Source organism: Lagenorhynchus albirostris, chromosome 14, assembly GCF_949774975.1.
Source record: "Lagenorhynchus albirostris chromosome 14, mLagAlb1.1, whole genome shotgun sequence".
Lineage (NCBI taxonomy): Eukaryota > Metazoa > Chordata > Mammalia > Artiodactyla > Delphinidae > Lagenorhynchus > Lagenorhynchus albirostris.
Genome location: NC_083108.1, coordinates 4,930,210 through 4,941,837, shown reverse-complemented (window position 1 = coordinate 4,941,837; position 11,628 = coordinate 4,930,210). Strand labels below are relative to the sequence as shown.

General features: G+C 38.6%; 1 pseudogene; it reads right to left on the bottom strand.

Annotated features, from left to right (window-relative positions):
* Positions 1-10,723: 10,723 nt before the first annotated feature.
* On the bottom strand, positions 10,724-11,233 carry LOC132532393 (ubiquitin-conjugating enzyme E2 D3-like; annotated as a pseudogene).
* Positions 11,234-11,628: the final 395 nt, after the last annotated feature.

The following is an 11,628-nucleotide window of genomic DNA, read 5'->3' as shown; positions in this document are numbered from 1 at the left end:
GAATAAAACATAACAATTATAAATATTTATGCACCCTCCATAAGAACACCTCAATACATAAGGCAAATACCTAAGGCTAACAGCCATAGAAGGAGAAATTGACAGTAACACAACAATAGGGGGGACTTTAACACCCCACTTACACCAATAGACAGATCATCCAGACAGAAAATAAATAAGGAAACACAAGCTTTAAATGACACAATAGACCAGATAGAATTAATTGATAGTTTTAGGGCATTCCACCCGAAAGCAGAAGAATACACTTTCTTCTCAAGTGCACATGGAATGTTCTCCAGAACAGATCACATTTTGGGTCACAAATCAAACCTTGGAAAATCTAAGAAAATTGAAATCATATCAAGCATTTTTTCCAACCACAACGCTATGAGACTAGAAATTAATTACAGGAAAAAAAAAAACTGTAAAAACCACAAATACATGGAGGCTAAACAGTGCACTGCTAAATAACCAAGCAATCACTGAAGAAATCAAAGAGGAAATCAAAAAATACCTAGAAACAAATGACAAGGAAATCACGATGATCCAAAACCTATAGGACGTAGACAAAGCAGTTCTAAGAGGGAAGTTCATAGAAATTCAGGCTCACCTCAAGAAGCAAGAAAAATCTCAAATAAACAATCTTACCTTACACCTAAGGCAACTAGAAAAAGAAGAACAAAGAAAACCCAAAATTAGTGGAAGGAAAGAAATCATAAAGATCAGAGCAGAAATAAATGAAATAAAAACAAAGAAAACAATAGCAAAGATCAATAAAACTAAAAGCTGATTCTTTGAGAATATAAGCAAAATTGATAAATCTTTATCCAGACTCATGAAGAGAAAAAGAGAGAGGATGAAAATCAATAAAATTAGAAATGAAAAAGGAGAGGTTACAACTGACACCGCAGAAATACAAAAGATCATAAGAGACTACTACAAGCAACTATGTGCCAATAAAATGGACAACCTGAAAGAAATGGGCAAATTCTTGGAAAAGTACAACCTTCCAAGATTGAAGCAGGAAGAATTAGAAAATATAAACAGACCAATCACAGGTAATGAAATTGAAACTGTAATTAAAAATCTTCCAACAAACAAAAGTCCAGGACCAGATGGCTTCACAGGCAAATTCTACCAAACATTTAGAGAAGAGTTAACACCTATCCTTCTCAAACTCTTCCAAAAAACGGCAGAGGGAGGAACACTCCCAAACTCGTTCTGTGAGGCCACCATCACCCTGATACTAAAAGCAGACAAAGATGTCACAAAAAAAGAAAATTATAGACGAATATCACTGATGAACATAGACACAAAAATCCTCAACAAAATGCTAGCAACCAGAATCCAACAACACATTAAAAGGATCATACACCATGATCAAGTGGGATTTATCCCAGGAGTGCAAGGATTCTTCAATATATGCAAATCAATCAATGTGATACACCATATTAACAAACTGAAGGATAAAAACCATATGATCATCTCAATAGATGCAGAAAAAAGCTTTTGACAAAATTCAACACCAATTTATGATAAAACCTTTCCAGAAAGTGGGCATAGAGGGAACCTACCTCAACATAATAAAAGCCATATACAACAAACCCACAACAAACATCATTCTCAATGGTGAAAAACTGAAAGCATTTCCTCTAAGATGAGGAACAAGACAAGGACGTCCACTCTCACCACTATTATTCAACATAGTTTTGGAACTCATAGCCACAGCAATCAGAGAGAAAAAGAAATAAAAGGAATACAAATTGGAAAAGAAGAAGTAAAACTGTCACTATTTGCTGATGACATGATACTATACATAGAAAATCCTAAAGATACCACTAGAAAACTACTAGAACTAATCAATGAATTTGGTAAGGTTGCAGGATACAAAATTAATGCACAGAAATCTCTTGAATTCCTATACACTAACAACAAAAGATCAAAAAGAGAAATTAAGGAAACAATCCCATTTACCATCATGACAAAAAGAATAAAATACCTAGGAACAGACCTACCTAAGGAGGCAAAAGACCTGTACTCAGAAAACTATAAAACACTGATGAAAGAAATCAAAGATAACATAAACAGATGGAGAGATATACCATGATCCTGGATTGGAAGAATCAATACTGTGAAAATGACTCTACTACCCAAAGCAATCTACAGGTTCAGTACAATCCCTACCAAACTACCAATGGCATTTTTCACAGAACTAGAACAAAAAATTTCATAATTTGTATGGAAACACAAAAGATCCTGAATAGCCAATGCAATTTTGAGATAGAAAAACGGATCTGGAGGAATCAGGCTCCTGACTTCAGACTATACTACAAAGCTACAGTAATCAAGACAGTATAGTACTGGCACAAAAACAGAAAGATAGATCAATGGAACAGCACAGAAATCCCAGAGATAAACTCACGCACATATAGTCATCTTATCTTTGATAAAAGAGGCGAGAATATATAATGGAGAAAAGACAGCCTCTTCAATAAGTGGTACTGGGAAAACTGGACAGCTACATTTAAAAAAATGAAATTAGAACACTCCCTAACACCATACACAAAGATAAACCCAAAATGGATTAAAGACCTAAATGTAAGGCCAGACACTATAAAACTCTCAGAGGAAAACATAGGCAGAATAGTCTATGACATAAATCACATCAAGATCCTTTTTGACCCATGTCCTAGAGAAATGGAAATAAAAACAAAAATAAACAAATGGGACCTAATGAAACTTCAAAGCTTTTGCACGGCAAAGGAAACCATAAACAAGACGAAAACACAACCCTCAGAACAGGAGAAAATATTTGCAAATGAAGCAACTGACAAAGGATTAATCTCCAAAATATACAAGCAACACATGCAGCTTAATATCACAAAAAACAAACAACCCAGTCCAAAAATGGGCAGAAGACCTAAATAGACATTTCTCCAAAGAAGATATACAGATTGCCAACAAACACATGAAAGGATGCTCAACATCACTAATCATTAGAGAAATGCAAATCAAAACCACAATGAGGTATCACCTCACACCAGTCAGAATGGCCGTCATCAACAAATCTACAAACAATAAATGCTGGAGAGGGTGTGGACAAAAGGGAACCCTCCTGCACTGCTGGTGGGAATGTAAATTGATACAGCCACTATGGAGAACAGTATGGAGGTTCCTTAAAAAACTAAAACCAGAACTACCATATGACCCAGCAATCCAACTACTGGGCATATACCCCGAGAAAACCATAATTCAAAAAGAGTCATGTACCACAATGTTCATTGCAGCACTATTTACAATAGCCAGGACATGGAAGCAACCTAGATGTCCATCAACAGATGAATAGATAAAGAAGATGTGGCACATATATATATATAATAGAATATTACTCAGCCATAAAAAGGAATGAAATTGAGTTATTTGTAGTGAGGTGGATGGACCTAGAGTCTGTCATACAGAGTGAAGTAAGTCAGAAAGAGAAAAACAAATACTGTAGGCTAATGCATCCATACGGAATTTTAAAAAGCAGTACTGATGAACATAGTGGCATGGCAGGAATAAAGACACAGACATAGAGAACAGACTCAAGGGCACGGGGGTGGGGGAGGGGAAGCTGGGATGAAGTGAGAGAGTGGCATGGACATATATACACTACCAAGTGTAAAACAGCTAGTGGGAAGCTGCTGCATAGCACAGGGAGGTCAGCTCGGTGCTTTGTGACCACCTACAGGGGTGTGATAGGGAGGGTGGGAGGGAGACGCAAGAGGGAGGGGATATGGGGATATATGTATATGTAGAGCTGATTCACTTTGTTGTACAGCAGAAACTAACACAACATTGTAAAGCATTTATACTCCAATAAAGATATGAACAAAAATATACAGACAGATAGGAATAGAAGGGAAGATTCGTCTATCCAAATGAAAGTGAGGCCACACAGTTTTCCTTCACTTCACATTAGCCTGGATTCCTTCTCCACCACCAGATTTCTCCAAGTTGTGACCTTTAAGAGCTCTGGCTGGGCAGGGGTGGGTGGCTATCTGCACAATTCTCCTGTCCAACAAAATACACTCTCCACCTACTCTGCTTCCCCCCCAGAGCATAATTTCAGACATCATATCATTTCATCCTTAAACTTTACATCCGCATCTCCAAAAGATAAGGACTCAAAAATAACTGAAATATTATTATCTTCTTAAAATTAATATTAACTAAATCCATACTATCCTTAAAATGTCCATGCAGTATTCAAATTTTCCCCACTGCAAAAAAAAAAAGAAAAAAAATTTATACAGTTTAAGATCCAAATAACCTTCATTGCTTGATATGCTTACTTTCAATCCATAGTATCTCCCTTCTCATTTGTGCTGTTTTATTCTGTTTGGTTTTGCTTTTTTTCACAAATTATTTGTTGAAGAAGCCAGACTATTTGCTCCATAGAATTTCCTCCAGCCAAATTCTCTAGAATGTTTATCACTGTGGTTTTATTTAACATATTCCTCTTTGTATTTCCAGAAAATTGGTAGATTAGGGTAGACAACTGGTCAGACTGGTTTGACTTTTTTGGCAATAATACTCCATAGACAGCGTAGTATACATTCATCCGGGTCACAGTATGTGTTGCTGTTTTTCTTTTCATGAGATTTTTAGCCATTGATGATGGCTACGAATTACGTAGATTCATTACTTCATTAAGTGTTGCAAAAAAAGCCATGTTCTACATCTGTCATTTCTTCTTCCTTTATTATGTGGAATAATTCCATGAAGAGAAAGCCTTGCTCAGCAACAAACTGTCTGCTTGCCTTGAGGTACACTTCATATAGAAAAAAACACATTTAATGTCCTTCGATCCACTGCAATAACCATCTTTATTGATGGTCAAGTCCAACTGACAAAGACTGGTAGCCTTTCATAACTACCTTGCTTTCTGATATAACAAGCTGTCCAGCCTCATTTGTACACTGGACCTAGAATTAGCTGTTTCTCTCAGGACTTCTCCCTTTAAATGGGAAATGACAGAGGCTACAACCTGGGTGTTAGGAGTTACTAAACCTTTGAGCACTGTTTCAGCTTAACTGATTCTTTTCTAAACACGTTAACCACATTTGATTTTTTTTTCCTTCATTTTGCCCTCGATGGTGACAGTACAACAGCTCTTCCCAAAGTACACAGACAGTTTCTTCCCATGGAGAATTAGTGATGCAGACAGACCGACCCCACTGAGAAGGTTCGGGGAAAATATTCGTGGCACAGAGCAGTGACATAGCTTCTTAGAATAAACTTCTCCAGCTGTGCTCTGAAGTAGGTTGTCCTTTTCAGTCGTCCTCTGTTTTGGGGGTGAAGTTTAAGAGTTACATCACGGTGTCCAGTTACTGTTCTTTGACTCACGCCTCTCGCCCACCTCTTTATGAAACTGTAGTGTCCTCTACACACCCACAGGAGCCCTGAGCTCAGCCACTTAATGAAATGGTGGAGTCAGCCAGATCAAGGATTGTAAAACGACTTAAAAGGGTTTGATGTACTGTGTCTTAAGCTACATTGGTCTATAGCATTTAAACCATTATGACTTGAATGAGACTCTGGCCCTGCCAGGAAAATCAGTCTTTTATGATCCTGAAGATGAGAAATGCTTTCTCTCTCTAAAGGTTCGCACATATACAGAAGACAATGTGTAGGTTTAAAGTAATAATAAGCATTTTTTTGCTGGAGAAGGTATGGAGAAAGGGGAACCCTATTGCACTCTTGGTGGGAATGTAAATTGATACAGCCACTATGGAGAACAGTGTGGAGGTTGCTTAAAAAACTAAAAATAGAACTACCATACGACCCAGTAATCCCACTACTGGACATATAGCCTGAGAAAACCATAATTCAAAAAGAGTCATGTACCGCAATATTCATTGCAGCACTATTTACAATACCCAGAACATGGAAGCAACCTAAGTGTCCATTGACAGATGAATGGATAAAGAAGATGTGGCACATATATACAATGGAATATTACTCAGCCATAAAAAGAAACAAAATTGAGTTATTTGTAGTGAGGTGGATGGACCTAGAGTCTGTCATACAGAGTGAAGTAAGTCAGAAAAAGAAAAACAAATACCGTATGCTAACACATATATATGGAATCTAAAAAAAAAAAAAGGTCATAAAGAACCTAGGGGCAGGACAGGAATAAAGACGCAGACGTAGAGCATGGACTTGAGCACATTAGGAGGGGGAAGGGTAAGCTGGGACGAAGTGAGAGAGTGGCATGGACATATATACACTACCAAATGTAAAATAGGCAGCTGGTGGGAAGCAGCCGCATAGCACAGGGAGATCGGCTCGGTGCTTTGTGACCACCTACAGGGGTGTGATAGGGAGGGTGGGAGGGAGACGCAAGAGGGAGGGGATATGGGGATATATGTATACGTATAGCTGATTCATTTTGTTATACAGCAGAAACTAACACAACATTGTAAAGCAATTATACTCCAATAAAGATGTTAAAAAATAAAAATTAAAAAAAATAAAATAATAAGCAATTTTTAAAGGAGCAACAATGACAATATACCATTTTTGTACAAATAAAATCAAGGCTTCCTTATCTGAGTTATTTCCTGGAGGTTCTCTCATGCTTCTGATGAATATTTGGTATGTTTTCTGACAATGGGTTAGTACAGAAGTTCGTTTGAGAGATAAAAGTGTGATTGAGTCGTAAGTTGTTTAATTATTTTAATATAAAGTTAAAAGTTGAAATGAGAAGACAGCCTACATTGTCGGCCCTGACCAAGAACTTATTTCTCAACCATTAAAACCCACCTAGATCTTATGTCTCTAATGCAACTTTTTCTGTTAACTTATGATATATAAATTCCCAGTCCACTGGGAATCGCTGCTTGGTCTTTACTCATCTTCTCTGTTACTCTGAAACTTTTAAACCTTCACCCTTCCTGAAACGCCTTTACAATTAGTAACACCACAGTTTTCTGAGTTTCCTTGTCTATCATCTACATAATAATCTCCTTCGTTGAGTATGCTCCCCACGTCTGCCCCTCAAGTGTCACTGTTCACCTAGGTCTCCATCTTGGTCTCTCTTTTTCTTTATCTTAAAGATAATGACTCAACGGGCTTCCCTGGTGGCACAGTGGTTGAGGGTCCGCCTGCCAATGCAGGGGACACGGGTTTGAGCCCTGGTCCGGGAAGATCCCACATGCCACGGAGCAACTAGGCCCGTGCGCCACAACTGCTGAGCCTGCGCTCTAGAGCCCGCGAGCCACAACTGCTGAACCCGCGTGCCACAACTACTGAAGTCCATGCACCTGGAGCCTGTGCTCTGCAACAAGAGAGGCCACCACAACAAGAGGCCTGCGCACCTCAACAAAGAGTAGTCCCCGCTCATTGTGACTAGAGAAAGCCCGTGCACAGCAACGAAGACCCAATGCAGCCAAAAATAAAGAAATAAATTTAAAAAAAGAAAAAAAAAGATAATGACTCATTTTTGACCCACACCTGCTCGTCTTCCTTATTCCCTGTGTCACTGAATGACGCCATTGACGTCATTGAATGACCAGGCTGTTCACGCAGAAAGTGATGATCACCTGGATCTCTTCCTCTCCCTAAAAATCTCTTTAACACATCCTCTCATATTGATTCCCACGGCCATTGACTAACACCACGCCTTCGTCACCTGTGGCTGGCTTGCTTCATCAGCTTCCTTCTTAGTTTCTCAGCCTCTTGGCCTGCCAGCCTCCAGTCCAGCGCTGCCCCATACAGTAACAATGAGTTGTGTGTGGCTCTTTAAGTTCTAATTAAATAAAATTTAAAATTCAGCTCCTCGGTTGCCCTGACCACATGTGACAAGTGGCTACTGCATTAGACAGCACTTATTTAAGACATTTGCATCATCACAAAACTTTCTGTTAGACGGTGCTGTTTCAATTATCCACCCAATGTATGCTCCATGGATCACTAAACTAAATCCTTCCCCTCATTAGCTAACACCTCAAAGCAATCTCAGTCTCCAGGAAGCTTTCTCTAACCCTCCAAGGGTATACGAGATGCTCCATCTCTGAGCATTCGTGACATTCTGGGCTTCTCCTGATTATAAAGAGCAACAATCAGGTGCTTGTCTATTTCTTCCACAAGGATGTAACCCCGAGGACAGGAATTAAGTCTGTATCTCAAGACAGTGATATGTGCATTTAATTATCCATGTATTAATTCCACAAATATTTACTGAGCATTGCTAGGGACTGTACAACACTAAGTACTGAACAATTTAAAACTTTTTAAATGTAGGTGTACTCTAGGTGTGCAGTAAGTGTTTGTTGACTTAGTAAGTAATTTTGACTCTGATCCTAGAGAATCAATAACATGTAAATCAACTGACACATTTTTTGACATAACATATTTGGCAGTACCGTCATAAATAGACCATTAGGTTATACAAAGTATAAGTTTACCAGGTAGAGATTTCTTTGCTTTCATTCTATGAAAGAACAGATTTTAGGGGGCATGGTCATCCAATTGACTATTATCTTCAGAAGAACAGAGTCTCTTTCTTTTGCTCAAAATTTTATCCTGCACCTAGCCAAAAATGTAGCAAGTCCTCAATAAGTATTTGTTGGATAAATGTTAAGTGAACACAGGTATCAATTAGCCTCTTTTATATATATATATATATATATATAAATGATTCTCTTTTTTTGTGGACTTCTATTTATTTATTTATTTATTTATTTATTTATTTATTTATGGCTGCATTAGGTCTTTGTTGCTGTGCTTGGGCTTTCTCTAGTTGCAGTGAGCGGGGGCTACTCTTCGTTGTGGTGCACGGGCTCTAGGCGCATGGGCTTCAGTAGTTGTGGCACGCGGTCTTCAGTAGTTGTGGCACGTGGGCTTCAGTAGTTGTGGCACATGGGCTCAGTAGTTGTGGCTCGCGGGCTCTAGAGCACAGGCTCAGTAGCTGTGGCGCACGGGCTTAGTTGCTCCGTGGCATGTGGGGTCTTCCCGGACCAGGGCTCGAACCCGTGTCCCCTGCATTGGCAGGTGGATTCTTAATCACTGCACCACCAGGGAAGTCCCTCAATTAGCTTCTTGAGTTTTTTAATCATAAACCAAAAATATTCTTAAAAAGGTCCTCTCCTAACATGATTCAAATATCTTAAAATCTCTGTTTTTGGAATTAAAATCATTTTTAAGTATTTAAAACATATGAGGAACTTTTGGAAAAAGTTAAAAGAGAAGTCGTATAATAAGAAAGTCAACGTAAAATACACCTTTGTTAAATATTGTAGAATCACTATGCTGGAAAAAGTGCCAACTACGTTATCCATTTCATTACATTGGATAGTTTTCACCATAAGATTCCTCTTTTGTTATGTGTCCCTAGAGAGAACAAGCTATAATAGTATAGATATTGTAATAGTGAGTGAAGATCATGAAACAGCCAGAATTGTACAATGCCTGCTCGTAGAATAATTTGAGGAACATACATATAGTGTCATCAATTGAAAAGTTTTCAGGGGATGAAAAGACGATAGTAGATTATGGATCAATGGTCTCATACCGTTGCTCTAAGTAGTAATTCTCTTAAAACAGTTGAAAGCATATGCTTGAAATGGAAAAGCATCACTGGCCACCACCGTCGATATAAAACTGGATATATCGTTTGAATGTCGGAGCTACTTCTTGGAGACATTCAAAACTCCATTTTTGCTGTGGAACTTCAAATTCTTATGTAATTAATTGAAAATAATCTAAAAATAAATGTTCTTCCATTTAATAGACTAAGCAAATCATTATATTACATACCATATTGCATGTTATTCATTAACCACGAGCAAAAACAGAAGCTGTCAACAAGGACTCATATGACAAGTTCAAATGGTTACTGGAATGTGATAGACTCTTTTTTTTTTGGTTTATGCAACTTTATTGAAGAAAAATAAGTCAATTACTAGCAGAGCTATTAGTTGATCACTCATCCATTGACAACTTGCATCATTTATTCAGTGCTATATTAAACAGTGTGTTGGAAGATAGATTAACTAATAGCTCCAAGCCTCCTAACAATTTAAATGAAAATTACAAAATGTTTGAGACCCTCTTTTGGAATACAACGGGTGTTTGACTTCCAATTTCCATTCTCTGTAGAACAAGAACAGGTCTTTCCTTTATTGACATGCATAAAACACATCACATTTTCTGTTCTGCTGGTGCTATCAATTCAATACCAATTCTCCAGCCACATCAGTTATGAGCATAAAGTATATCATGTAACCTCAAATCTCTAACAGTGGAAGACTTAAACAAGAATGGATGCTGCTAGAATAACGCTGCTTTCTTTGATGTGACAACTCAGCTTCCACCTTCCTCCCCCTCTGCTGATTCTTCAGCATGTTAGAGCAGTGAGGAATGGTTTTAGTCTCATAACCAAGTTAGAGTGAAGACATCGGCCACATAATACACATGCTCCATTTTTAAAAAATTCTGAATCCTGGGCAACTGTCCTCTTGTAACTACTTTACAGTTTCTAAAAGCAGTTATTGTCCAAAGCTGGAAGGACTTGTCTTCTCAGATGAGCATGTGAACGAATGGAGGGAGGTAAACAAAAAATAAAGTTAAAAAAGATGAGGTCTGATAGGGGAGCAGCCGGATAAGAAAATCAAAAAAGGAACAGTAATTTGAAGTTTATTCCAGCTATAATGCAGGTTATTCTGACTTTAAGGTAGCATCACATGGCCTACTTCTGAGTCCGTGCCCGAGATATTCTGTTGTACTTATCTCTGTTTGTTTTATAGATCCGTGCAATCTCTGACACTAGGGGGTCATCTGGGTTTGGATCACATAGCAGTGAACAAATGGATTAAAGAACTTTAGAAATAGTTAAAGCAGGAGACCACTGTGATCTTAGACTATCGAGACAAATGCTGCCATTACTGTTAATATTTGGATGATAAATTCTTGTTGTAAATGCAGCCTTAGGTGGTTTGAAGGGGTAGTCTGTAGGAAAATGAATCGTCAAAAAGAATACACCGCCTTGACATGGGCTGTCGTTAGGTCCCATAATTCTGGCTTGCCAATGAAACATATCGTCCCCAAGTGGACCTGCAGAACATTGTGCTGGACGGGCCAAACCGCTAAGCTCCTTATTCATCCGTTTCAGCGCCATCGTCTGTGCTTTTCGTCTGGCCCCTCATTATCTCGGTGTGTGTTCAAAGTTCCGGGCAAAACTCTTGATTATCCCGGCGTCTTGAGGGATTGTCTCTTGGTCTCACACCGGCTCTGCCAGACGCAGGCGCAGAGGGGCCGGGGCCTCCCTCAAGCTGCGGCCTCCCCGCGCGGCAGCTTGTGATAGACTCTTTAAGTTATTGAAACTGGTCTACAGTATATGTACGGTCTCAACTTTTCTTATTTTTCTGTATTAGTTTCAAATGATGTAACTCTTATTTATTTTCTATCATTGGTCCAATATTTGGAACAAATCCTATTTCCTCGGCAACTTTCGCAATGTTTTGAAATCCCTAAACCAGGCGAGTCAACGAGAATATGACAGATTTATCCCTATTTGGCCTTTATCCAAACCCCTCTACTTCGTTCCATTTAAGTTCGGCAAGCTGTGTTAGCAAATAATGAACT